This window comes from Triticum urartu, chromosome 1A (genome assembly GCF_056163025.1).
Source record: "Triticum urartu cultivar PI428250 chromosome 1A, HENAU_Tu73, whole genome shotgun sequence".
Classification (NCBI taxonomy): domain Eukaryota; kingdom Viridiplantae; phylum Streptophyta; class Magnoliopsida; order Poales; family Poaceae; genus Triticum; species Triticum urartu.
In genome coordinates, this window is record NC_141873.1 from 558,853,116 (window position 1) to 558,879,134 (window position 26,019).

Genomic DNA, 26,019 nt, shown 5'->3' on the forward strand with positions numbered 1-26,019 from the left:
CTCCAGTGCAATTTCTGGGAGCAGCCCCGCCCCAGCTCCTAGATTCTGGAGAAGCGGGAGTTGCCGGATATTACATTCCATGCCATCCCGAAGTGCTACAGCCCACCCAGCGAACCGTTTTCCTATCGCTAATGCCCCATCGAATCATTTTTCTCTCGCTACAGTGTACCAAGTCGCTGCCGAACGCTCGCTGGCTCCCGTGAGAAGCCAGCTAGCACTAGCTCGCGCGAGAAGCTGGCTTTCGGAGAAGCCAGCGGACTTCCGAACGAGCCCTAAGTGCTGCTTCTACAAAAAGAAAGGTGGAGCTAGTGGTGGTGCAAGCTGTTGCGTGGCTTGACTGCGTGCGTGCGTGCACTACAAAAGGCATTGTAACAAAATTCTCTAGTGTGAGAAGGAACACAAGAAAAGAGGCACAAGTATGTGCGTGCGACAAAGTGTGTCTATCTTCTTCCTCCTTGAGCTTGTGTGCCTGCGTCAGGCTTCGTCTTCCCTAGCTACTCCAGCATATATGCTTACCTAGCAACCAAGCAAGAAACACCGACGGACGTACCCACTATTTAAAGAACCCTTCCCCTCTTTTTCCTAATCGCATTACCATAGTACTTCATCAGTCCATCCCTCCTCCTCTTCCTCGTCGATCGGCTCATTCCAGCTCAATCCACTAGTTCCTGCCACTGCTCCCACCGGTTCTGCATGAATTCATATATGATGGCGCGTACCTTCTCCCTCGCCATCTTCCTTCCCCTGCGCATCGTCGACCGCCTCCTGGTGCTCCTCGCGGGCCTCTTCCTCGGTGCTGACCTCGCGAGACTGGGCCTGAGGAGGCCGTCCCACGGGCGCCCACTGGAGCTGAAGAACACCAAGGGCAGGATGCCCGGCGCGCTGGACAAGATCCACGGCGGGGAGATCAAGATTGTGCCCGGGGAAAAAGATTATTGCTGATCTTATCTTGGAGTACCACTCCTAGCTTGTGGCAGTATATTGGTAGCATAATAAGGCTGTGATTAGTTAGTGTGCAATGCAATGGTGCACTAGTTGTCATGCTGATGAGTCTTCATAGATTGACAAGTACACTGACAGAGACCTGAAGCTAGCTAGCTAGCTGGCACAAGGGTGCACTGCACTTGCTCAATTAAAACTAAGAGAGACCAAACACAATCAACACTTGTTTTTCTCTTCCCTTTCATATATAACTAACAAGAATATGTCTGTCGTTGTGGTGCAGGGAGGCGATTTCTTCTTGGAGCAGCCGGCTTCCACAATGGGCGCCACTCCTTCAACACAAGACCCGTCCTCCTCCTCTTCATATTGCTACTTGCACCGGCGGCGGCGCGGGTTTCCTCTTCTTCTTCTCGGTCTGATGTACATATTCTTCTTGTGCTCCTCCTTCCCCGCCGTCTCAGGAGCTCACATGCCTGGTCAGTTTTTCTTCACACCTCTTTCTTTCTTCCTTGTTATTTTCTTGCTTCTTTAGGCACATCAGTTCCACTCATTCATCCTGCTGCCTTCTTCCAATTCTTTGTATGTTTGATTATGCTCTTGTTCTTCTTCACGTTCCTGTTTACATTCTTTGCATATATGCTTACTTAGCAGACATGGAGTATTTCTGTGTCACAACTGTACTAATTAGCTTCTGCTATTTTCTACAAAATGTCTCACCACATCTCTAGTGTTGTGTAGCACTATCATGTAGCTAGCTAGTGAGATTTAATCACACACACTGCATCCATCTGCGTGCATGCTCAACCAAACATTTGTGAGTTTTTGAGCACTGTCTAGGACTACCTAGTATTTCAGGACTAGCTAGCATGCACATATGTGTTGAGCGTTTATTTATTCTACTCTAAATTATATAATTGCATAACAATTGTTCGTTTGTCTTTCAATAGGCCGAACCATGGCTGAAATGGATAGCGAGAAGGTCCGTGTAAGACTATGCGTTCATCTACCACATTTTGAATGCCCCGATCCTCCACGGTGTAACTGCTGTCTCGTGACTGAATTATGCTACACGACTATATACGGCCGAGTGCATCATAGAGTGTAAGAAATTCTAAAGAAATAATGGCTGATATTTTTTTTGTGTAATGAGACCGAGTAAAGTAATACTCTAGCAATTGTTGCTTAGTACATATTTGGTTTGGCAAAAGAATGAGATTCCAATAGAATCTCTTTGTAATTGGACAAGAAAAACGCCAAAAGTATGAATATATTTTTTCTTTCGAAAAGTAGGTTTACCCCGGCCTTTGCATCAAAATGATGCATGCAACCATCTTTATTAACTTATTCGACCAAGTCTAACAAAATAAATACAAAGATCAAACCAAAGTTACCTTCGAGACGAACAAACTCGCTACACATACAAATATAAAGATGTGCCCTGACCGCATCAACGGACACCATCTTATCCAATGGCCTCAAGAAGTCATCCGCCTGGCAAGTTAAGAGCACCAACCGGTCTAGGCGTCCCACAACATGCACAGCATGCGCACGCTCTAGGATCCGCCGCCGCCATCTTCCGTTGTCCCATCTTCAGGAGGGATCATTGCATAGACCTTGCCAGACCCATCTGCTATTGACGTCACCACAACGCCAAGCAACACCACCAGCCTGCGCTCATCCATCAAACCACGTCCAACGCCGAGACTCCAGTGCTCCAAGCCGCCAAGACCCGCCATCTTCAATGCGTTAGATGGAACCGCTCCACTTGTTGGCCCCTCTAGTGAACTGCTCCAAAATAATGCCCTCAGAAGAAAAAACGGCACCATAGTCTCCATTATCATCCGATCTGGGAGACCCAGATCTAGGGTTTCCCCCGGAACTGATGCCCCATAGAGGAAGAAGGGCACGCCATCTGCACCTACCAACGAACCTAAACAGTGTCCACCATCACAAAGCTCTCACGGCGAGACGTTCACGAAAGACACGGCGCTTGAGCGTTGTCACCGCCCACCGCAGTTAAGGTTTTCACCCAAAAAGCAATGAAGTCGGAAAAGGTAGGACGGACCAGAACGATGTATCCAAGAAGAATATCGGCACCTGCGAGCGTCGTCGTCGTGATGGCCGGCAGGAACCGACCACAGATTATCCTGATCTGGATTCCCAACTCCCGCTCCACCCACAAAGCGGTGACCGGCTAGCTAGACAGCATGGCGTCCGGCGAGATTGGAGCGCACCTAGATGGGACAGCAGGAAGCGAAGAAAACGGCGCCGTCAGCCGCCGGGGCATCGCTGCCACGTACCGCCCGAGCCCGTCCATGTGGACTCCTCAATCAAAAAGTTAAGGCACAGCACAATCTACACAAACAGATATTACCGTGGTCCCTCGCTGGGAGCAGAGAGGGAAACCACGACGAGGCTGGTGGGTGGATCTGTGGTCGCCGGACGGTCGCTCAGCTCCTTTCATCCTGCAGTCAAGCAATGAACCTAGTAAAGTCCTATCTCTGTTTAATATAAAACGTTTTTTAATAAGACTACCAAAACATCCACGCTAGGCATGCATGCATGCTCGACGCCCACTAAGACCTAACTAGTGTCGTACGTGCCGGACCTGACTCAAACCTCACCGTGCAAAGCCTAGCTGCTTACTAGTACTCCCTCCGTTCCTAAATATAAGCTTTTTTTAAAATTTCCACTGCAAACTATAAACGGATGTATATAGATATATTTTAAACTATAGATTCACTCATTTTGCTCTGTATGTAGTTTATAATGGAATCTTTAAAAAGACTTATATTTAGAAACGAAGGGAGTACTTTCTTACGTATAAGTACGTACGTGTGTCATACATAGCAAACTACACGTGCATGTGTACGATACACACTTTGTCAAGTGGTTGCTTAATTTCAGCCCTACGTGCGCTTGCATGCATGGTACTAGCACGTGCCTATAATACACACACACACACACACACAACAAAGTGACCTCATGTCATTATCTATGTGCTAACTCTCTTGAAACACCCACTTTATATATAAAGCAACCCCCGAAGAAAAATACAAAGCCGAACGATACAAGATGGTGAGGTAGCCCTCTTATAAAACCATTCCCAAGATAAAGGATCTGGCAGCACGCACGCGACTACCCTACCGACAATGAACATAGCAAGATCTAAGCACACCTCCACGTTACAACCTAGAACACCTAAGCTGCACAACCACGTCCCCAGGAGGGAGAACGGCGCAGAGCATCGTGACTGTCGAGACTAAAACGAACAAAGGTTGTCACCTGGAGCCTTGACACACAGAGAAGAACCACACCGACGTTTTCAGGAAGAGCGTGGCAACCATGGGCGTCGCCATTGTCGGCGCCGAAACACAGAGCTTTCGCTCGACGGCTCACCCGTGCCACCACAGTAGTGGCGGGCAAGGCCCTCAGGGGCGCCCGCTATTGACCTTCCACCACTACCAACATGCCATAATATATAGTTAAATTATTTACATATTATTTCAAATTATCCATATAGTTAAATTGTAAATTAAAAATATTCAAGTAATAATTTGTGTATTTAATTAAAAAATCAAAGTGATTATATTTATATATATTTAAATAGATGCTATTCTAAGTTTAATTTTTAATGATTTTAATTAATTATTTATGCAGTATATAAAAGTGTGTTTATTTTATTTTGAATATTAGTTTATTAATAAAAATATTAAATTTACAGATATTTATATTTTTTATAGATATTATCCTAGCCGACACCGTGTTTGCACATTATTTTATGGGTCATGACAGCTGGAACCCATGCCAGGGGCTTTCTCGTGAGAAAGAATGCGGGTCACTGACAGGTGCACCGACCCGCACTAGGGGCTTTCCCGCAAGAAAAAAGAATCCAAGACCCATGCCAGGGGCTTTTCCATGAGTTCTGCACCAAAGTGACTTTTCACGCCAAGTTTTAGTACTAATGGTGTAATTGACTCTCTCAAAATCTCTAATAAGCATATCCACATACTACCAGTGGTGCAAAAAGGCCATATTTAACTTCAGACTAATAATGTCACCCTTCAAGTTGACTTATGATCAAGTTTTGGCTTAAAGAAAAACCCTTCTATTTTATATTTTATTTGTTCATCATTCAAATGAAATGTGCAAGTGCTGGAATAAGAATATCCGTACTACCTCCATCCGGAACTATTTTTTAGGGCTCTCCATACGGAATTACTTGCCGCTCAAACGGATATATCTAGCACTCACTAGTGCTAGATACATCCATTTGAGCCACAAGTAACGCTGTAAATCCGGACGAAGGGAGTACTATTTATGAAAGGAAATCTCAAATCTGGGCTGGCAGATAATTTTTTATGTGTGAAAGGACCAATTATTTCGGTAGTTATAGAAATGATGATGCGGGACATTTGTATGCAAGATTATGTTAGAATAAATCGGAGGCATACCGTTGATCATACGAGGACCAAGCAATCACACGAGCACGACACCGAGATTTGTTAACGAGGTTCACCGATATGGCTACATCCACGGAGCCTGACTATGGGCGCTTCTCCCCATGACACCGCTACAATACCGCACCCGGTCGCCCTGAAGGCCGGCACATGCCGCCGGCTTCCCCTGCGTTCCTGTGCTATTATGTTGGCATAGGTTACAACGTGTGTCTACCCCCGCTATATATGAGAGGCCTAGGATACAAGTGTCCTACTAGGACACGACTCCATATCCTATCTAAACACAATACAACTACAAGTCCAATTGTAACCTACCTTGTACACTATATTCGACACAACTCTAACAGATTAGCTACATTTCTTACTTTTCAGCTCAATTTCAGGTACTTGCTTTGTGATATCTTTTCCCATAAATCTTTGTTCATTACCTGTCTTTCTGGTTCAGTTCGACGAGAATGGGCTTGAAGAGGACACAGCTAGTTTGAAATTACAAGGAAAAAAAACCACTGGAGGGATCTTTCCGCAATTGAACTATGTACTAAGGTATGTTATCCCACATTTTCGCCATTGATTTTCCTTCCAAGGTTTACTTGGAGTGCTTGCACAGCTTCATATTTTTCACTCCCAAGGTTCCAGACGAGCTTGTCTTGGGTTTGAATAATATGAAGTTGCCACTAGGAAGGAAGAGAGTGTCTAGGAAAGCGAGGGATTATTTGTGCTGAATTTTGACCCCTGATGCGCAAACATACTGAAATGAAGTGCCCAGGCAAAAAGAATATCAAAGCAGATTGACAATTTGAAAGTCCAAGAAAAGGGCTTGAACTAATGTGGAGTAACTTTTGCTTTAGGTCCTTTCCAAAAAGAAGCTTTTGTTTTAGATCAGGAGATACTTAATTTACATCTCTTCAGAAAAATAAAATAGAGCAAAAAAAAAATGTCGTGACACAAACTAAAGCAGCAGATGCCTTTGCTCTGAGGTGTGCTGATCTTGATCAAAAGAAACGATCAGCTTCGCCAAACAAACTCTTGCTACATGTTTGCTGCTAAGCAGCAAAAGCAGCCTCTCCTCTGATGCCCAAATCATTTCATCCGGCTTGCTAAAGGAGGGGTATAGGTGGTAGCATAGGTCTCAGTTGTTCTCTGCACATTGTTTAGTTCAGCTAGGTTCTCTGCACATTGTTAATGTTCTACGACTAGTATTTAAGGTGAGGGGGAGCTTTGCAAGAAAGGGATGGCTCGGATGGGTATGTGATATGTCCAGTAGCATGAGGTGGTAGCGGAGAGAGAGCAGAGACTAGAAGCTTGCCCTGTTCATCATCATCTTCTCCTTCTGCCATTGCCGGCCGGCGTACGTAGGTGCATCGATCCGTCTTGGTTTTGGTTTGATCTTTTGCTGCTCGAGAGGTCCAGTTTGGTTCAGTTTAGTTGCTTGCTCTTTTCGATCCTCCTCTTGGAGGTGTTTGCCTGTAACTTCTATTGCTTGCAAGCTCAAGCTATGGTGCTTCAGATAGCCTGGAGGATCTGAACCAAGCTATAAGAGCCTTCAGCCATTGGAGGTAAATAAAAAGTTGTCAAGTTTTCCTTTTCTCCCCTGTAAATAAGTTTCAGACTCTTTCCATGTTCCTATCTAACTTTGCACGCAAGAATCTGAACGTGTCAGTGTACAACTGCTACCACTGCCTAACTGAAAACTTAAACTTGGATCAACTCTTGATTTTCTCCGTGATGGATGTTTGCTGACTGATCTATTGTTCTACTTCAGGGGCGTGAAGGCGAGGAGATTTATATCTGGCGCACTGACTGCTGGGGGTGTGCGAGGAGCATGTCGTACCCGGCGAACGACCACAAACAAGGAGGTGGCCCTGAATCCGTAGCATGTCGATGGGCAAATGCAAAGCCGATCTGTACAGTTCATGAGCTGGAATTAAAATAGCTAGAAGAGGAACATCAGAGGCCCTCGTTGTCTTGCGCAACATAATCTGGGGTTAAAGTTTCAGCAACTCGTTCAATGAAGCAGCAGATTGGACAGCTTCTCGAGCGTAGATAGATACACAACACGCGGTATGGCACATTCAGCTCGCGGTACCCATACAGTGAGACATTCCAGGAACCACATTGATAGTTTGAACTTTCCAAAATACTACAATGACAGATGACCAAAGTACATGATTCCTTGCACAGGTTCAGCTAAGGACACATTTTATTCTAAGTGAGAACACACCATTACAACCAACGAACTATGCTTTCAAGATAAGGTTGGCGATGAGCTTGCTCATAACAGAGGGGTCAGTTGCAGCTATATGCTCCCACTCGCTGGTCGCCATGACTCCTCGCAAATCTTTAGTAGACTGGACTTTAAGGAACTCCAAGCAGGCCTTCTTGAGTCCGCTGCAATAGTGCTGCGCTGCCAAACCAAGGATGGGTGTCACCGAGCTCAAATCTACGAGCCCGCACAACCTCTCTTCGCACATCAACTTGAGCCGTGGGAGATCATACCTGTCCGACGCAGCAAGCAAGTGTCGCAGCCACGTAACCTGAGCCGCGACTTCTCCTTCCACCTCCATCTGGGCATTGAGTCGGTGTAGATGAAACTGAGCAAGGCCTTGAACACATTAGGCTCCATGTCTTGAATCTGTATGGCACTGGATGTAGCAATGCCCTTCCTCGTCGGACCAAAAAGCTCTGCCATGAAGACGGCAGAACGGGTCACGAGCACACACCGGTGCGCGCCGAAGGTCTCATGGCCGACCTCGAATGTCACGTCGGTGCCCACCTTGGTCACTAAGAGATGGTTCAGGTGCTCGCTTATGTTAGACGGTGGCACCTCCACGAAGGTAGCAGCGGCTTCAGCGATGATGAAGTCACACCGGATAGTGAAAAGATCACCCTTGAGATGTTCTGAGTTCTCAAGGTCCTCTTTTTTTACGAAACGACGGCGACCCGAATCAATACCACGTCTAGAGAAATCAAACGCGTCGGTTGCGCGGATGCGTGCAAGCTCTTGCATGTGAACCTGACGGACCAAACTAAACTGCCGATGCACCTTCACCGGCCGCGCAACATCCTCATCAAGGACAGGATAAACAGAGATAAAACCGGCGTCCTCCACACGGGCACCATTGGGATAGAACTTCAAGGCCCATCGATAGCCTCCAGCGGTGAAGGAGCGGCCGGTGATGTGCACTCCCGTGGGCATATCCTTAACGCGGGAGTAATCTTTGACCACAAGCTGGTGATACCACCAGCCGTCGCTGCCGCCGCCGGCCGTGCTGGAGTAGGTGTCCGGCACCCCGGAAGGTGGCTGCACAAGCCTGCCGTCGGCAACAAGGGATACCCCGGCGAACGACATGATTCCTACGATCTAGATCCTGTGGGCGATGTGGAGCAGCAGGGGTGGGGTTGGTGAGCGAGCGGCAGGTAAAGACGTAGCAAGGGGAGGGGAGTGGTCTACATTGAGGCGGCGCCGGGAAGTGATCGACGGCGTGGCGGCATTGGGGACGGCGGCGGTGCTGGAGGCGTGAGTGAGACTTGGAAGACTAGGGATTAATTTGGCGTTGGGGATGACGAGCAGAGGCTAAGATAGATTAGGAACGGGGCGCGGCCCAGGAAAAATCCGGGCGGTGGGCTGAAAATTTTCGGCGTGGCTGCACTGCATGGATGGACTTGTCCAGATTCCCAGAAGGGCAAGTGCCAACCGTGTTTGATCTCAATGCAACATTATTTTTTTCGAGTGAAAACTTTGTATATTACTCAACACCCATGAGCAGTCAGCAACTCAAAAATTCCACAAAAGATAAAAGTTTAGTGCCCCTCATCAGAAGCACACATCTCTACAAGCATGAACTGCTAGAGATGAACAGATATGAGAGGCAATCCAATTTTGCCTCATGTATGAATATGCCTACTACTGAATCAGAAGAACTGCAACTTACAATACAAGATACTGAATCAGAAGCATATTCTATGCTATTCCTCAATCAAAACGTTTTGCAGGAGTATCAAGACAGGCTCCAATTCAATTCAATATCATTTGCTTAATATAATCTGTTACTCAGAGTAATGAAATGATGGCGAGACAGATGACAGCGTTCTGGAACAGGCGCCGACCGGCTCTCCCCTTCCATGGGCGGCTGCAAGCCCTGCTCCTTGAACTCGTTGGTGCAGGTCACAGGTGCGTCGGTGGTGGCGGTCATCTTCGTCTTGGCGACATCATGCCTCCTGTCCTCAATGGCGGCGATGGAGTCGTCGAGGTCGGCCATGGCGTCATGGAACACCTACATGCAGGCGTTGAGGCAGGACCACCTTGTCAACCCCGTCGCCTCCTTGCTCCAGAGTGTTGCCATGCCAGAGTCCATGCCCACCACCTCCACCCGCACCGAGCGCGAGCCCATGTAGTCCCAATCTTTTTATTTTTAATTAAACTAGCCCGTGTAGTCTCAATCTTTTTATTTTTAATTAAACTAGCCCGTGTAGTCTCAATCTTTTTATTTTTAATTAAACAAGCCCGTGGAGTCCCAATCTTCATTGCAAAACACCGAGTCAAGCTTGCAAAGGGTGGGAATGGGATAGGGTCTTTCGTTACTTCAAGTGAATCTCCGGTTTTATAGTGGGATCTCTTTTAGCTCACAGGAGGTGATGGCGGCCCGAAAACTATACATTGATTATCCTTCTATTAACATTCCTTTCTTTTTTTCTCTCGTGCCCGGTAAATTTGGTTGAAATCACCCAAAATGATCCACTTTGTTCCACTTGGTGGCTTGTGTGATATAAGCTCACTGAAGAAGATTGTAATGTTGAAGAAGTTTCGGTTTGCCCTCTCAAGAACCATCGGGGAGAGATAGAACTCGGAGAAGCTCAAGTCAGAGACCTCCACGATGGAGTCGTCCCAAAGAAGGTGGATGCATCCGTGTGTGCCGATGGATGATATTTGGGCACAATGTCGTAGCCGGTGACCACCCAAAAACGCAGCCGTGAACTGATCAACATTTCCAAGTTTCATCTCCTGGAGACAGACTATAGCTGGCAGGTTGTTGCTGCAATGGTTTCATGTAATGAGGTAAGTTCATTGGTTGTTCTATCATAAACGAACCAACAGAAGAACAGGGACGTACGACCATGCCACATCCCCTGCCTCTACAACCTAGCTAACATGAGAAACTAGCAAAGCACCGTACAAGCTTAGGCAGCAGCCCACTGCCTCTGGCCCTTCAATATCCATGGGCCATGGCGCCTTCGCCACCATGCTCAATCAGAGCTTCTTCAACCACTGTGGCTTGGACATCATCCAACGTGAAGAGAGCCCTGAGCTCGGCGATGGTGTGGTCTGGGAGCTCTTCCTCAAAAGCACCCAGAGCCTCCTCGGTGATGTCTTGGCCATTCTGCACGGTGGCCATGTTACGGCATAATAACTACTCGGCCTCATTGGCCACTAGAAGCTTCTTTTCCCTTATTAGAAATAAGCCACGGCTGGGCTCCGTGCGTGTGTGTGTGTGCGCTGTGCGGTGACCGTGTCGGGCGCCGGTCTGTGGCCGCGTCCGGACCGTGTGTACGCGCGGGTGTGCATGCATGTGTGCACTCATTGCGTAGAAGCAGTGGCAGTGGGTTGGTGTTAGACTATGTATAGCTTCTGTATTTGTGTACGTATATTTGTATCTATTGTAACACACCCATTATATATATGAGATAAGCCATCCCTAGAGGGTTGAGCTGATTCCCCCAAATCATTGTCTTACATGGTAACAGACCTAATTACGATCCACGCTTCCGCAAAACCCTAACCCCGCCGCCGCCCCCTCCATCGCGCCGCCGCCGCCACTAGATCGCGCCGCCGCCGCCTCCAATTCCTCCTCTGCCGGGTTTCTCCCGGCCTCGCTCGCCGCCCTCCTCTCGCTCCCGCTTGACTCGGTCACGATGCGGCCGCCGCAGCTCGGGACCAGGAGCGTTGGCTCGTTTTTCTCCAACAACTCTCCGGCTCCTCCATCGCCGGGGCTTGCGCTGACGGTTCATCCGTCGAGCGCCTCTTCATCCGCCTCGTCGTCCGGCGTCATCGCGCCTCTGGCTTTCGCGCCCGAGGCCACCTCGTCGGCTGTCACGGCGGGCCTCATGCCATCCGCGCCCCAGGCGGGATTCACCCCGGCAGCGCCGATTGCCTCCCTCTACGGGCCATACTCGCCGCCGCCGCCCGCGGGTTCCAATCCCGTGGTCCCGCCCGCGCCGCCTGCCCCTGCCCCCATGGCGTACGCGCCTCCGGCAGGTGCCTCCACGGGATCGTTGCCTCCACCGTTCCACTTCGGCAACCTCATCACCGTCAAGCTCTCGTCCGACAATTATATCTTCTAGCGTGCGCAGGTTCTTCCGCTCCTTGGGAGCCACTACTTGCTTGGCTACGTCGACGACACTTTTCCTTGCCCTCCTGCGCTGGTGGACAGCGTGAACGGCCCGGTTTACAACCTGGCACACCGTGTCTGGACGGGGCAGGACCAGGCGAACCTCTCCTCCATCCAGGGTTCGCTCACTCCGGCGGTTGCTGGGCTCGTCGTCTTCGCGAAGACCTCCCATGAGGCTTGGACCATCTTGGAGCGCTCCTTTGCGACCCAGTCGCAAGCCCGGGTCAGTGCTCTCTGTCGCGAGCTTGGTGCCTGTGAGAAGCTTGATTCCACGGCAACGGAGTTCTACAACAAGGTCAAGGCTCTTGGTGACACATCGGCATCCATTGGACAACCGCTTAATGATTCTGAGTTCAACTCCTTCATTGTCAACAGCCTCGACAAAGAGTATGATGGTTTAGTTGAGATCGTCAATGAGCGCGGCAACACGACCCCCATGATGGTGCACGAGCTCTACTCTCGGCTTCTTCTTACTGAGCAGCGCGTTGAGGCGCGCCGTGCCAACCGTAGTCGCGGCTCCTCCTCCGCCAACGCGGCCTACCGAGGTGGTCGCTCCTCCGATGGCACCCCGTCCTCCGCCTCGGACGCCGCTTCCTCCGGCCTCGTCCACCCCCACTCTGACGCTACTAGGTGATGGGGGTCGACGGGTCTGCCAGCTCTGTGGTCTTGACGGACATTGGGCCTCCAAGTGTCATCGTCGTTTTCAGAAGAGTTTCCTTGGTCTCGGCAATGACGGCAAGGATACGCGCAACACTACGCGTCAGGTGGCTATGGCTGATCGCCCGGCACCGCAGAAGCCTCATGGCCATACTCAGTCCTACTCCGTTGATCCGCACTGGTACATGGATTCTGGTGTGACGGAGCATCTGACGAATGAGATGGGGAAGCTTCATCCTCGCGAGCCCTATCATGGTTCCGATAAGATCCACACTGCCAACGGAGCAGGTATGCACATCTCCCATATTGGTCAAGCATCCCTTCTCACTAGTCATGCCACTAGGAGGCTTCAGCTCCGTGATGTTCTTAGAGTACCATCTGTGACGCGTAATCTCCTTTCCGTTCCTAAACTCACTTATGACAATAATGTGTTTTGTGAATTTCACCCGTTTGATCTTTTTATTAAGGATCGGGACACGAGGGCCGTTCTGCTTAGTGGGCGTCTCTACCAGGGCCTTCACCGTCTGGAGCATCCTGGAGTCTCTCGGGTTTTCAGTGGAGTTCGCGTCTCGTCGTCACAGTGGCATGCTCGTCTTGGTCATCCTGCCACACCTATCGTTCGTCATGTTTCGCATCGTCATGAGCTTCCTAGTGTCTCTAGCAATAATGATGTAGCAGTGTGTGATGCTTGTCAGCAGGGGAAGAGTCATCAACTTCCTTTTTCGGAGTCTAGCCGTGAGGTGAAACATCCTTTAGAACTTGTTTTTTCGGATGTATGGGGCCCTGCCCAAACTTCTGTCAGTGGTCATAACTATTATATTAGTTTTGTGGATGCTTACAGTCGTTTTACTTGGCTCTATCTTATTAAGCGTAAATCTGATGCGTTTGATATTGTCGTTCAGTTTCAAAAACATGTTGAACGTCTTCTCAAGCATAAAATTGTTCATGTTCAGTCGGACTAGGGTGGCGAGTATCGCAACCTCAACTCCTTCTTCCAGTCGCTTGGGATTGCTCATCGTTTAGCATGTCCACATACTCATCAGCAGAATGGTTCCGTCGAGCGTAAGCATCGTCATATTGTTGAGACTGGTCTCACTCTTTTGGCCCATGCATCAGTTCCTTTCTGATTTTGGAGTGATGCTTTCACCACTGCTTGTTTTCTTATCAACCGTACTCCCACACGTGTTCTCAACATGAAGACTCCCCTTGAACTTCTCCTTAATGAACAACCCGATTATACTTTCTTTAAAGTTTTTGGGTGTGCTTGCTGGCCGCACCTTCGCCCTTATAATAAACGCAAGCTGGAATTTAGGTCCAAAAAGTGTGTCTTTCTTGGCTATAGTTCCCTTCATAAAGGTTATAAATTTCTTCATGTTCCCACTAATCGTATTTACATCTCTTGGGATGTGGTGTTTGATGAGCATGTCTTTCCGTTTGCCAATCTACCTGTGTCCACAGATGCTCCTCCGTCCATGCATTCATCCTCTCTTGCCTCTGACCAATTTGATGATGTTGCATACTCTCCTGTGTTATTGCCTAACCATGGTGCAAGAACCGGACGTGGGGCTCGTTTGGAGCTTTTGGAGGACTCCCCATCATCATCGCCGCCGCCCTCTGCTGTGCACGTCGATCACGCCGCGACGTTGCATGGCCTCGATCCGTGTGCCCATGCATGCTCGGTGGATGCACCTGAGGCCCCGGCCTCGTCCTCTGATCGGCCTCGGGCGCCTGCGTCTCCCGCGGCTCGGCCCGCTACGCCGGCCTCGCCCGTGTCTCCAACGGATCAGCCCGCTATGCCGGCCTCGCCCGTGTCTCCAGCGGATCGGCCCGCTACGCCGGTCTCACCTGCAGCTCGGCCCACTACGCCGGCGTCGCCCGTGGCTCGGTCCGCTCCACCGGCCTCGCCTGTGACTCTGCTGGATAGCCCACTGGCGGGTTCTGGATCCACTGAGCCGGCTGTCACGATGGCGGACCTGGTTCCATCGTCTGCCTCTTCGTCGCCCAGCCCCTCGCCGGCTGCTTCTTCGACCTCGACGGCTCCTGTGTTACGTCCACATACACACAGTCGCAGTGGCATTTTTCGACCAAAGGAACGTACGGATGGTACTGTTGCTTGGTTGGCAGCATGTCTGGCTGCTGCTGTTGCGGATCCGTCTTCTGAGCCCCGCTCATATCAGGCCGCCATGCGTGTTCCTCATTGGCGAGAGGCTATGGAGCAGGAGTATCATGCTCTTCTTCGCAATGAGACATGGACTCTTGTTCCTCCCCCACCACGGGTTAATGTTATTGACTGCAAGTGGGCGTTCAAAGTGAAGAAGCACTCGTATGGATCTATTGAGCGTTATAAAGCGCGCCTTGTCGCCAGAGGATTTCGGCAGCGCTATGGTCTTGATTACGAGGACACCTTCAGTCCTGTTGTCAAGCCTACCACCATTCGGCTTCTTCTTTCTCTTGCCGTCACTCGTGGTTGGTCTCTTCGTCAACTTGATGTGCAGAATGCCTTTCTTCATGGGTTCTTGGAGGAAGAGATTTATATGCGACAGCCGCCTGGTTTCTCTGATCCTGATCGTCCTGATCACATCTGTCGTCTCACCAAGGCGCTCTATGGCTTGAAGCAAGCTCCTCGTGCCTGGCATGCTCGTCTTGCCTCAGCTCTTCGTGCTCATGGGTTTGTGTCGTCCAATGCTGACTCCTCATTATTTCTTCTACAGAAGCCAGAAGTCACTATGTATCTTTTAGTCTATGTGGATGATATTATTCTTGTCAGTTCCTCTCGGTATGCTGCTGATGCTCTTGTTCGCTCTCTTGGTGCTGCTTTTGCCGTCAAAGATCTTGGGAAGCTTCACTACTTTCTTGGGGTTGAGGTTACCTCTCGTGCTGATGGTCTTGTTATGACACAAAAGAAGTACTCATTGGATTTGTTGCAGCGAGCTGGGATGCTTAAGTGCAAACCGACTACCACACCCATGTCATCTACCGAGAAGCTCACTGCTGTTGATGGTGTGCTTCTGTCTTCTGCAGATGCTACAGAGTACAGGAGTATTGTTGGTGGGCTTCAGTACTTGACGATTACGCGGCCAGATATTTCTTATGCTGTCAATAGGGTTTGTCAGTATCTTCAGGCTCCCCGCGACACTCATTGGGCGGCTGTTAAGCGCATGCTGCGTTATGTCCAGTTCACAGTGTCTTTTGGGATGCATATTCGGCCATCTTCCTCTCGGGTTCTTTCGGCCTACTCTGATGCGGACTGGGCTGGCAGCCCGGATGACAGGCGATCCACGGGGTGTTGGGTAACGTTGCAGAAAACAAAAATTTTCCTACTCGTTTCACCAAGATCATCTAGGAGTTCATCTAGCAACGAGTCATTGGATGCATCTACATACCTTTGTAGATCGCGCACGGAAGCGTTCAAAGAACGGTGTTGATGTAGTCGAACACGACGTGATCCAAATCACCGATGACCAAGCGCCGAACGGATGGCACCTCCGCGTTCAACACACGTACGGGACGGGAGACGTCTCCTCCTTCTTGATCCAGCAAGGGGGAAGGAGAGGTTGACGAAGATCCAGCAGCACGACGGCGTGGTGGTGGATGCAGGGCGTCACAGTAGCAGGGCTTCGCCTATACTACGAGGGAGAGACGTAACGGGGAAAGAGGGAGGCGCCAGGGGCTGGGGTATGAAGTCCCTCCTCTCCCCCACTATATATAGGGGTGCTAAGGGGGGGGGGGCGCCGGCCCTAGTAGATGGAATCTACTAGGGGGGCGGCGGCCTAGGGTGGGGGGCTTGCCCCCCAAGCAAGGGGGCGCCCCCTTTAGGGTTTCCCCTCAACCCTAGCCGCATGGGCCCTAGGGGGGTGGCGCCCCAGCCCACTATGGGCTGGGTTCCCTCCCACTTCAGCCCATGGGGCCCTCTGGGATAGGTGGCCCCACCCGGTGGACCCCCGGGACCCTTCCGGTGGTCCCGGTACAATACCGGTGACCCCGAAACTTGTCCCGATGGCTGAAACAGCACTTCCTATATATAATTCTTTACCTCCGGACCATTCCGGAACTCCTCGTGACGACCGGGATCTCATCCGGGACCCCGAACAATATTCGGGTTACTGCATATACATATCTTCACAACCCTAGCGTCACCGAACCTTAAGCGTGTAGACCCTACGGGTTCGGGAGACAAGCAGACATGACCGAGACGACTCTCAGGTCAATAACCAACAGCGGGATCTGGATACCCATGTTGGCTCCCACATGCTCCACGATGATCTCATCGGATGAACCACGATGTCGAGGATTCAATCAACCCCGTACGCAATTCCCTTTGTCAATCGATATGTTACTTGCCCGAGATTCGATCGTCGGTATCCCAATACCTCGTTCAATCTCGTTACCGGCAAGTCACTTTACTCGTACCGTAATGCATGATCCCTTGACCAGACACTTGGTCACTTTGAGCTCATTATGATGATGCATTACCGAGTGGGCCCAGTGATACCTCTCCGTCATACGGAGTGACAAATCCCAGTCTTGATCCATGTCAACCCAACAGACACTTTCGGAGATACCCGTAGTCTACCTTTATAGTCACCCAGTTACGTTGTGACGTTTGGTATACCCAAAGCACTCCTACGGTATCCGGGAGTTACACGATCTCATGGTCTAAGGAAAAGATACTTGACATTGGAAAACTCTAGCAAACAACTATACGATCTTGTGCTATGTTTAGGATTGGGTCTTGTCCATCACATCATTCTCCTAATGATGTGATCTCGTTATCAATGACATCCAATGTCCATAGTCAGGAAACCATGACTATCTGTTGATCAACGAGCTAGTCAACTAGAGGCTTACTAGGGACATGTTGGTGTCTGTTATTCACACATGTATTACGATTTCCGGATAACACAATTATAGCATGAATAAAGACAATTATCATGAACAAGGAAATATAATAATAATGCTTTTATTATTACCTCTAGGGCATATTTCCAACAGTCTCCCACTTGCACTAGAGTCAATAATCTAGTTACATTGTGATGAATCGAACACCCATGGAATTCTGGTGTTGATCATGTTTTGCCCTAGGGAGAGGTTTAGTCAACGGATCTGCTACATTCAGGTCCGTGTGCACTTTACAAATCTCTATGTCTCCATCTTGAACATTTTCACGAATGGAGTTGAAGCGACGCTTGATGTGCCTTGTCTTCTTGTGAAACCTGGGCTCCTTGGCAAGAGCAATAGCTCCAGTGTTGTCACAGAAGAGCTTGATCGGCCCCGACGCATTGGGTATGACGCCTAGGTCGGTGATGAACTCCTTCACCCATATTGCTTCATGTGCTGCCTCCGAGGCTGCCATGTACTCCGCTTCACATGTAGATCCCGCCACGACGCTCTGCTTGCAACTGCACCAGCTTACTGCCCCACCATTCAAAATATACACGTATCCGGTCTGTGACTTAGAGTCATCCAGATCTGTGTCGAAGCTAGCGTCGACGTAACCCTTTACGACGAGCTCTTCGTCACCTCCATAAACGAGAAACATTTCCTTAGTCCTTTTCAGGTACTTCAGGATATTCTTGACCGCTGTCCAGTGTTCCTTGCCAGTATTACTTTGGTACCTTCCTACCAAACTTACGGCAAGGTTTACATCAGGTCTGGTACACAGCATGGCATACATAATAGAACCTATGGCTGATGCATAGGGGATGACGCTCATCTCTTCTATATCTTCTGCCGTGGTCGGACATTGAGCTGAGCTCAATTTCATACCTTGTAACACAGGCAAGAACCCCTTCTTAGATTGATCCATATTGAACTTCTTCAATATCTTATCAAGGTATGTGCTTTGTGAAAGACCTATGAGGCGTCTCGATCTATCTCTATAGATTTTGATGCCTAATATATAAGCAGCTTCTCCAAGGTCCTTCATTGAAAAACTTTTATTCAAGTAGGCCTTAATGCTGTCCAAGAGTTCTATACCATTTCCCATCAAAAGTATGTCATCTACATATAATATGAGAAATGCTACAGAGCTCCCACTCACTTTCTTGTAAACGCAGGCTTCTCCGTAAGTCTACGTAAACCCAAACGCTTTGATCATCTCATCAAAGTGAATGTTCCAACTCCGAGATGCTTGCACCAGCCCATAAATCGAGCATTGGAGCTTGCATACCTTGTCAGCATTCTTAGGATCGACAAAACCTTCCGGCTGCATCATATACAATTCTTCCTTAAGGAAACCATTAAGGAATGCCGTTTTGACGTCCATTTGCCATATCTCATAATCGTAGAATGCGGCAATTGCTAACATGATTCGGACGGACTTTAGCTTCGCTACTGGTGAGAAAGTCTCATCGTAGTCAACCCCTTGAACTTGTCGATAACCCTTAGCAACAAGCCGAGCTTTATAGATGGTCACATTACCATCCGCGTCTGTCTTCTTCTTAAAGATCCATTTATTTTCTATGGCTCGTCGTTCAACGGGCAAGTCAGTCAAAGTCCATACTTCGTTTTCATACATGGATCCTATCTCGGATTTCATGGCTTCTAGCCATTTGTCGGAATCCGGGCCCTCCATCGCTTCTTCATAGTTCGAAGGTTCACCGTTGTCTAACAACATGATTTCCAAGACAGGGTTGCCGTACCACTCTGGTGCGGAACGTGTCCTTGTGGACCTTCGAATTTTAGTAGGAGCTTGATCAGAAGTATCTTGATCATTATCATTAACTTCCTATCTAGTCGGTGCAAGCACCTCAGGAACATTTTCTTGAGTTGCGCCATTTTCCGGTTCAAGAGGTAATACTTCATCAAGCTCCACTTTCCTCCCACTTACTTCTTTCGAGAGAAACTCTTTCTCTAGAAAGGACCCATTCTTGGCAACAAAGATCTTGCCTTCGGATCTGAGGTAGAAGGTGTACCAAATAGTTTCCTTTGGGTATCCTATGAAGACGCATTTTTCCGACTTGGGTTCGAGCTTTTCAGGTTGAAGTTTCTTGACATAAGCATCGCATCCCCAAACTTTTAGAAACGACAGCTTAGGTTTCTTCCCAAACCATAATTCATACGGTGTCGTCTCAACGGATTTCGACGGAGCCCTATTTAAAGTGAATGCGGCAGTCTCTAAAGCATACCCCCAAAAGGATAGCGGTAAATCGGCAAGAGACATCATAGATCGCACCATATCTAATAGAGTGCGATTACGACGTTCGGACACACCATTACGCTGAGGTGTTCCAGGCGGCGTGAGTTGTGAAACTATTCCACATTTTCTTAAGTGTGTGCCAAACTCGTGACTCAAGTATTCTCCTCCTCGATCTGATCGTAGGAACTTGATTTTCCTCACGTTGATTCTCAACCTCACTCTGAAATTCCTTGAACTTTTCAAAGGTTTCAGACTTGTGTTTCATTAAGTAGACATACCCATATCTACTCAAGTCATCAGTGAGGGTGAGAACATAACGATAGCCACCGCGAGCCTCAACACTCATTGGACCGCACACATCAGTATGTATGATTTCCAATAAGTTGGTTGCTCGCTTCATTGTTCCTGAGAACGGAGTCTTGGTCATTTTACCCATGAGGCATGGTTCGCACGTGTCAAATGATTCATAATCAAGAGACTCTAAAAGTCCATCTGCATGGAGCTTCTTCATGCGTTTGACACCTATGTGACCAAGGCGGCAGTGCCACAAGTATGTGGGACTATCATTATCAACCTTACATCTTTTGGTACTCACACTATGAATATGTGTAGCAATACGCTCGAGATTCATTAAGAATAAACCATTTACCATAGGAGCATGACCATAAAACATATCTCTCATATAAATGGAACAACCATTATTCTCAGATTTAAATGAGTAGCCATCTCGAATTAAACGAGATCCCGATACAATGTTCATGCTCAAAGCTGGCACTAAATAACAATTATTGAGGTTTAAAACTAATCCCGTAGGTAAATGTAGAGGCAGCGTGCCGACGGCGATCACATCGACCTTGGAACCATTCCCGACGCGCATCGTCACCTCGTCCTTCGCCAGTCTCCGTTTATTCCGCAGCTCCTGCTGTGAGTTACAAATATGAGCAACGGCACCGGTATCAAATACCCAGGAGTCACTACGAGTACTGGTAAGGTACACATCAATTACATGTATATCAAATATACCTTTGGTGTTGCCGGCCTTCTTGTCCGCTAAGTATTTGGGGCAGTTCCGTTTCCAGTGACCCTTCCCTTTGCAATAAAAGCACTCCGTCTCAGGCTTGGGTCCATTCTTTGACTTCTTCCCGGCAGCTTGCTTGTCGGGCGCGGCAACTTCCTTGCCGTCCTTCTTGAAGTTCTTTTTACCCTTGCCCTTCTTGAACTTAGTGGTTTTATTGACCATCAACACTTGATGTTCCTTCTTGACTTCTACCTCCGCTGATTTCAGCATTGAGAACAACTCAGGAATGGTCTTTTGCATCCCCTGCATGTTGAAGTTCATCACAAAGCTCTTGTAGCTTGGTGGAAGCGACTGGAGGATTCTGTCAATGACCGCATCATCCGGGAGATTAACTCCCAGCTGAGACAAGCGGTTATGTAACCCAGACATAGTGAGTATGTGCTCACTGACAGAACTATTTTTCTCCATCTTACAGCTGAAGAACTTATCGGAGACTTCATATCTCTCGATCCGGGCATGAGCTTGAAAAACCATTTTCAGCTCTTCGAACATCTCATATGCTCCATGTCTCTCAAAACGTTTTTGGAGCCCCGGCTCTAAGCTGTAAAGCATGCCGCACTGAACGAGGGAGTAGTCGTCAACACGTGTCTGCCAAGCGTTCATAACGTCTTGGTTCTGTGGGACGGGAGCTTCACCTAGCGGTGCTTGCAGGACATAATCTTTCTTGGCAGCTATGAGGATGATCCTCAGGTTCCGGACCCAGTCCGTATAGTTGCTGCCATCGTCTTTCAGCTTGGTTTTCTCTAGGAACGCGTTGAAGTTGAGGACTACGTTGGCCATTTGATCTACAAGACATATTGCAAAGATTTTAGACTAAGTTCATGATAATTAAGTTCATCTAATCAAATTATTAATGAACTCCCACTTAGATTAGACATCCCTCTAGTCATCTAAGTATTACATGATCCGAGTTAACTAGACCGTGTCCGATCATCACGTGAGACGGACTAGTCAACGTCGGTGAACATCTTCATGTTGATCGTATCTTCTATACGACTCATGCTCGACCTTTCGGTCTTCTGTGTTCCGAGGCCATGTCTGTACATGCTAGGCTCGTCAGTTTGCATGTGTAAAACTGTCTTACACCCGTTGTATGTGAACGTAAGGATCTATCACACCCGATCATCACGGCGTGCTTCGAAACGACGAACTTTAGCAACGGTGCACAGTTAGGGGAGAACACTTCTTGAAATTGTTATGAGGGATCATCTTATTTACTACCGTTGTTCTAAGTAAACAAGATGCAAAACATGATAAACATCACATGCAATCAAATAATAAACGTGACATGATATGGCCAATATCACATAGCTCCTTTGATCTCCATCTTGGGGCTCCATGATCATCTTGTCACCGGCTTGACACCATGATCTCCATCATCATGATCTCCATCATCGTGTCTCCATGAAGTTGGTCGCCAACTATTACTTCTACTACTATGGCTAACGCGTTTAGCAATAAAGTAAAGTAATTTACATGGCGTTTCTCAATGACACGCAGGTCATATAAAAGAATAAAGACAACTCCTATGGCTCCTGCCGGTTGTCATACTCATCGACATGCAAGTCGTGATTCCTATTACAATAGCATGAACATCTCATACATCACATATAGATCATTCATCATTCATCACAACTTTGGCCATATCATATCACAAACCACTTGCTGCAAAAACAAGTTAGACGTCCTCTAATTGTTGTTGCAAGTTTTACGTGGCTGAATTAGGGTTCTAGCAAGAACGTCTTCTTACCTACGTTAAAGCCACAACGTGATTTGTCAACTTCTATTTACCCTTCATAAGGACCCTGTTCATCGAATCCGCTCCAACTAAAGTGGGAGAGACAGACACCCGCCAGCCACCTTATGCAACTAGTGCATGTTAGTCGGTGGAACCGGTCTCACGTAAGCGTACGTGTAAGGTTGGTCCGGGCCGCTTCATCCCACAATGCCGCTGAAGCAAGAAAAGACTAGTAACGGCAAGAAAGTTGACAAATCTACGCCCACAACAAATTGTGTTCTACTCGCGCAAGAAGAACTACGCATAAACCTGGCTCTGATACCACTGTTGGGTAACGTTGCAGAAAACAAAAATTTTCCTACTCGTTTCACCAAGATCATCTAGGAGTTCATCTAGCAATGAGTCATTGGATGCATCTACATACCTTTGTAGATCGCGCACGGAAGCGTTCAAAGAACGGTGATGATGTAGTCGAACACGACGTGATCCAAATCACCGATGACCAAGCGCCGAACGGACGGCACCTCCGCGTTCAACACACGTACGGGACGGGAGACGTCTCCTCCTTCTTGATCCAGCAAGGGGGAAGGAGAGGTTGACGAAGATCCAGCAGCACGACGGCGTGGTGGTGGATGCAGGGCGTCACAGTAGCAGGGCTTCGCCTATACTACGAGGGAGAGACGTAACGGGGAGAGAGGGAGGCGCCAGGGGCTGGGGTATGAAGTCCCTCCTCTCCCCCACTATATATAGGGGTGCTAAGGGGGGGCGCCGGCCCTAGTAGATGGAATCTACTAGGGGGGGCGGCGGCCTAGGGTGGGGGGCTTGCCCCCCAAGCAAGGGGGCGCCCCTTTAGGGTTTCCCCTCAACCCTAGCCGCATGGGCCCTAGGGGGGTGGCGCCCCAGCCCACTATGGGTTGGGTTCCCTCCCACTTCAGCCCATGGGGCCCTCCGGGATAGGTGGCCCCACCCGGTGGACCCCCGGGACCCTTCCGGTGGTCCCGGTACAATACCGGTGACCCCGAAACTTGTCCCGATGGCCGAAACAGCACTTCCTATATATAATTCTTTACCTCCGGACCATTCCGAAACTCCTCGTGACGTCCGGGATCTCATCCGGGACCCCGAACAATATTCGGGTTACTGCATATACATATCTTCACAACCCTAGCGTCACCGAACCTTAAGTGTGTAGACCCTACGGGTTCGGGAGACAAGCAGACATGACCGAGACGACTCTCAGGTCAATAACCAACAGCGGGATCTGGATACCCATGTTGGCTCCCACATGCTCCACGATGATCTCATCGGATGAACCACGATGTCGAGGATTCAATCAACCCCGTACGCAATTCCCTTTGTCAATCGATATGTTACTTGCCCGAGATTCGATCATCGGTATCCCAATACCTCGTTCAATCTCGTTACTGGCAAGTCACTTTACTCGTACCGTAATGCATGATCCCGTTGAAGGAAATATGCCCTAGAGGCAATAATAAAGTTATTATTTATTTCCTTATAATCATGATAAATGTTTATTATACATGCTAGAATTGTATTAACCGGAAACATAATACATGTGTGAATACATAGACAAACAAAGTGTCACTAGTATGCCTCTACTTGACTAGCTCGTTAATCAAAGATGGTTATGTTTCCTAACCATGAACAATGAGTTGTTATTTGATTAACGAGGTCACATCATTAGTTGAATGATCTGATTGACATGACCCATTCCATTAGCTTAGCACCCGATCGTTTAGTATGTTGCTATTGCTTTCTTCATGACTTATACATGTTCCTATGACTATGAGATTATGCAACTCCCGTTTGCCGGAGGAACACTTTGGGTGCTACCAAACGTCACAACGTAACTGGGTGATTATAAAGGAGCATTACAGGTGTCTCCAAAGGTAGATGTTGGGTTGGCGTATTTCGAGATTAGGATTTGTCACTCCGATTGTCGGAAAGGTATCTCTGGGCCCTCTCGGTAATGCACATCACATAAGCCTTGCAAGCACTGCAACTAATATGTTAGTTGCGAGATGATGTATTACGGAACGAGTAAAGAGACTTGCCGGTAACGATATTGAACTAGGTATTGGATACCGACGATCGAATCTCGGGCAAGTAACATACCGATGACAAAGGGAACAACGTATGTTGTTATGCGGTCTGACCGATAAAGATCTTCGTAGAATATGTAGGAGCCAATATGGGCATCCAGGTCCCGCTATTGGTTATTGACCGGAGACATGTCTCGGTCATGTCTACATTGTTCTCGAACCCGTAGGGTCCGCACGCTTAAGGTTACGATGACAGTTTCATTATGAGTTTATGCATTTTGATGTACCGAAGGTTGTTCGGAGTTCCGGATGTGATCACGGACATGACGAGGAGTCTCAAAATGGTCGAGACGTAAAGATTGATATATTGGAAGCCTATATTTGGACATCGGAAGTGTTCCGGGTGAAATCGGGATTTTACCGGGTTACCGGGAGGTTACCGGAACCCCCCGGGAGCCATATGGGCCTTCATCGGCCTTAGTGGAAAGGTGAAAGGGCAGCCCATAAGGGCTGCACGCCTCCCCCCTTCCCCTAGTCCTATTAGGACTAGGAGAGGTGGCCGGCCACCCTTCTCCCCTTTTCCCCCTTGGGGAATCCTAGTTGGAATAGGATTGGGGGGGAGTCCTACTCCCGGAAGGAGTAGGACTCCTCCTGTGCCTCTCTCCCTGGCCGGCGCTCCCCTCCCCCCTTGGCTCCTTTATATACTGAGGTAGAGGCACCCTAGAACACACAAGTTGATCCACGTGATCTATTCCTTAGCCGTGTGCGGTGCCCCCTGCCACCATATACCTCGATAATACTGTAGCGGAGTTTAGGCAAAGCCCTGCTGCTGTAGTTCATCAAGATCGTCACCACGCCGTCGTGCTGACGGAACTCTTCCCCGACACTTTGCTGGATCGGAGTCCGGGGATCGTCATCGAGCTGAACGTGTGCTCGAACTCGGAGGTGCCGTAGTTTCGGTGCTTGATCGATTGGATCGTGAAGACGTACGACTACTTCCTCTACGTCGTGTCATCACTTCCGCAGTCGGTCTGCGTTGGGTACGTAGACAACACTCTCCCCCTCATTGCTATGCATCACATGATCTTGCGTGTGCGTAGGAAATTTTTTGAAATTACTACGAAACCCAACAGTGGCATCCGAGCCTAGGTTATTAATGTTGATGTTATATGCACGAGTAGAACACAAGTGAGTTGTGGACGATACAAGTCATACTGCCTACCAGTATGTCATACTTTGGTTCGGCGGCATTGTTGGACGAGACGACCCGGACCAACATTACGCGTACGCTTACGCGAGACCGGTTCCCTCGACGTGCTTTGCACAGAGATGGCTTGCGGGCGACTGTCTCTCCAACTTTAGTTGAACCGAGTGTGGCTACGCCCGGTCCTTGCGAAGGTTAAAATGGAGTCTATTTGACAAACTATCGTTGTGGTTTTGATGCGTAGGTGAGATTGGTTCTTACTTAAGCCCGTAGCAGCCACGTAAAACATGCAACAACAAAGTAGAGGACGTCTAACTTGTTTTTGCAGGGCATGTTGTGATGTGATATGGTCA

The 26,019-nt window shown here is 48.6% G+C and overlaps 1 pseudogene; it reads right to left on the bottom strand.

Annotated features, from left to right (window-relative positions):
* Positions 1 to 7,639: 7,639 nt before the first annotated feature.
* LOC125539009 (BTB/POZ and MATH domain-containing protein 3-like) lies at positions 7,640 to 8,751 on the bottom strand (annotated as a pseudogene).
* Between the last annotated feature and the right edge of the window lie 17,268 nt (positions 8,752 to 26,019).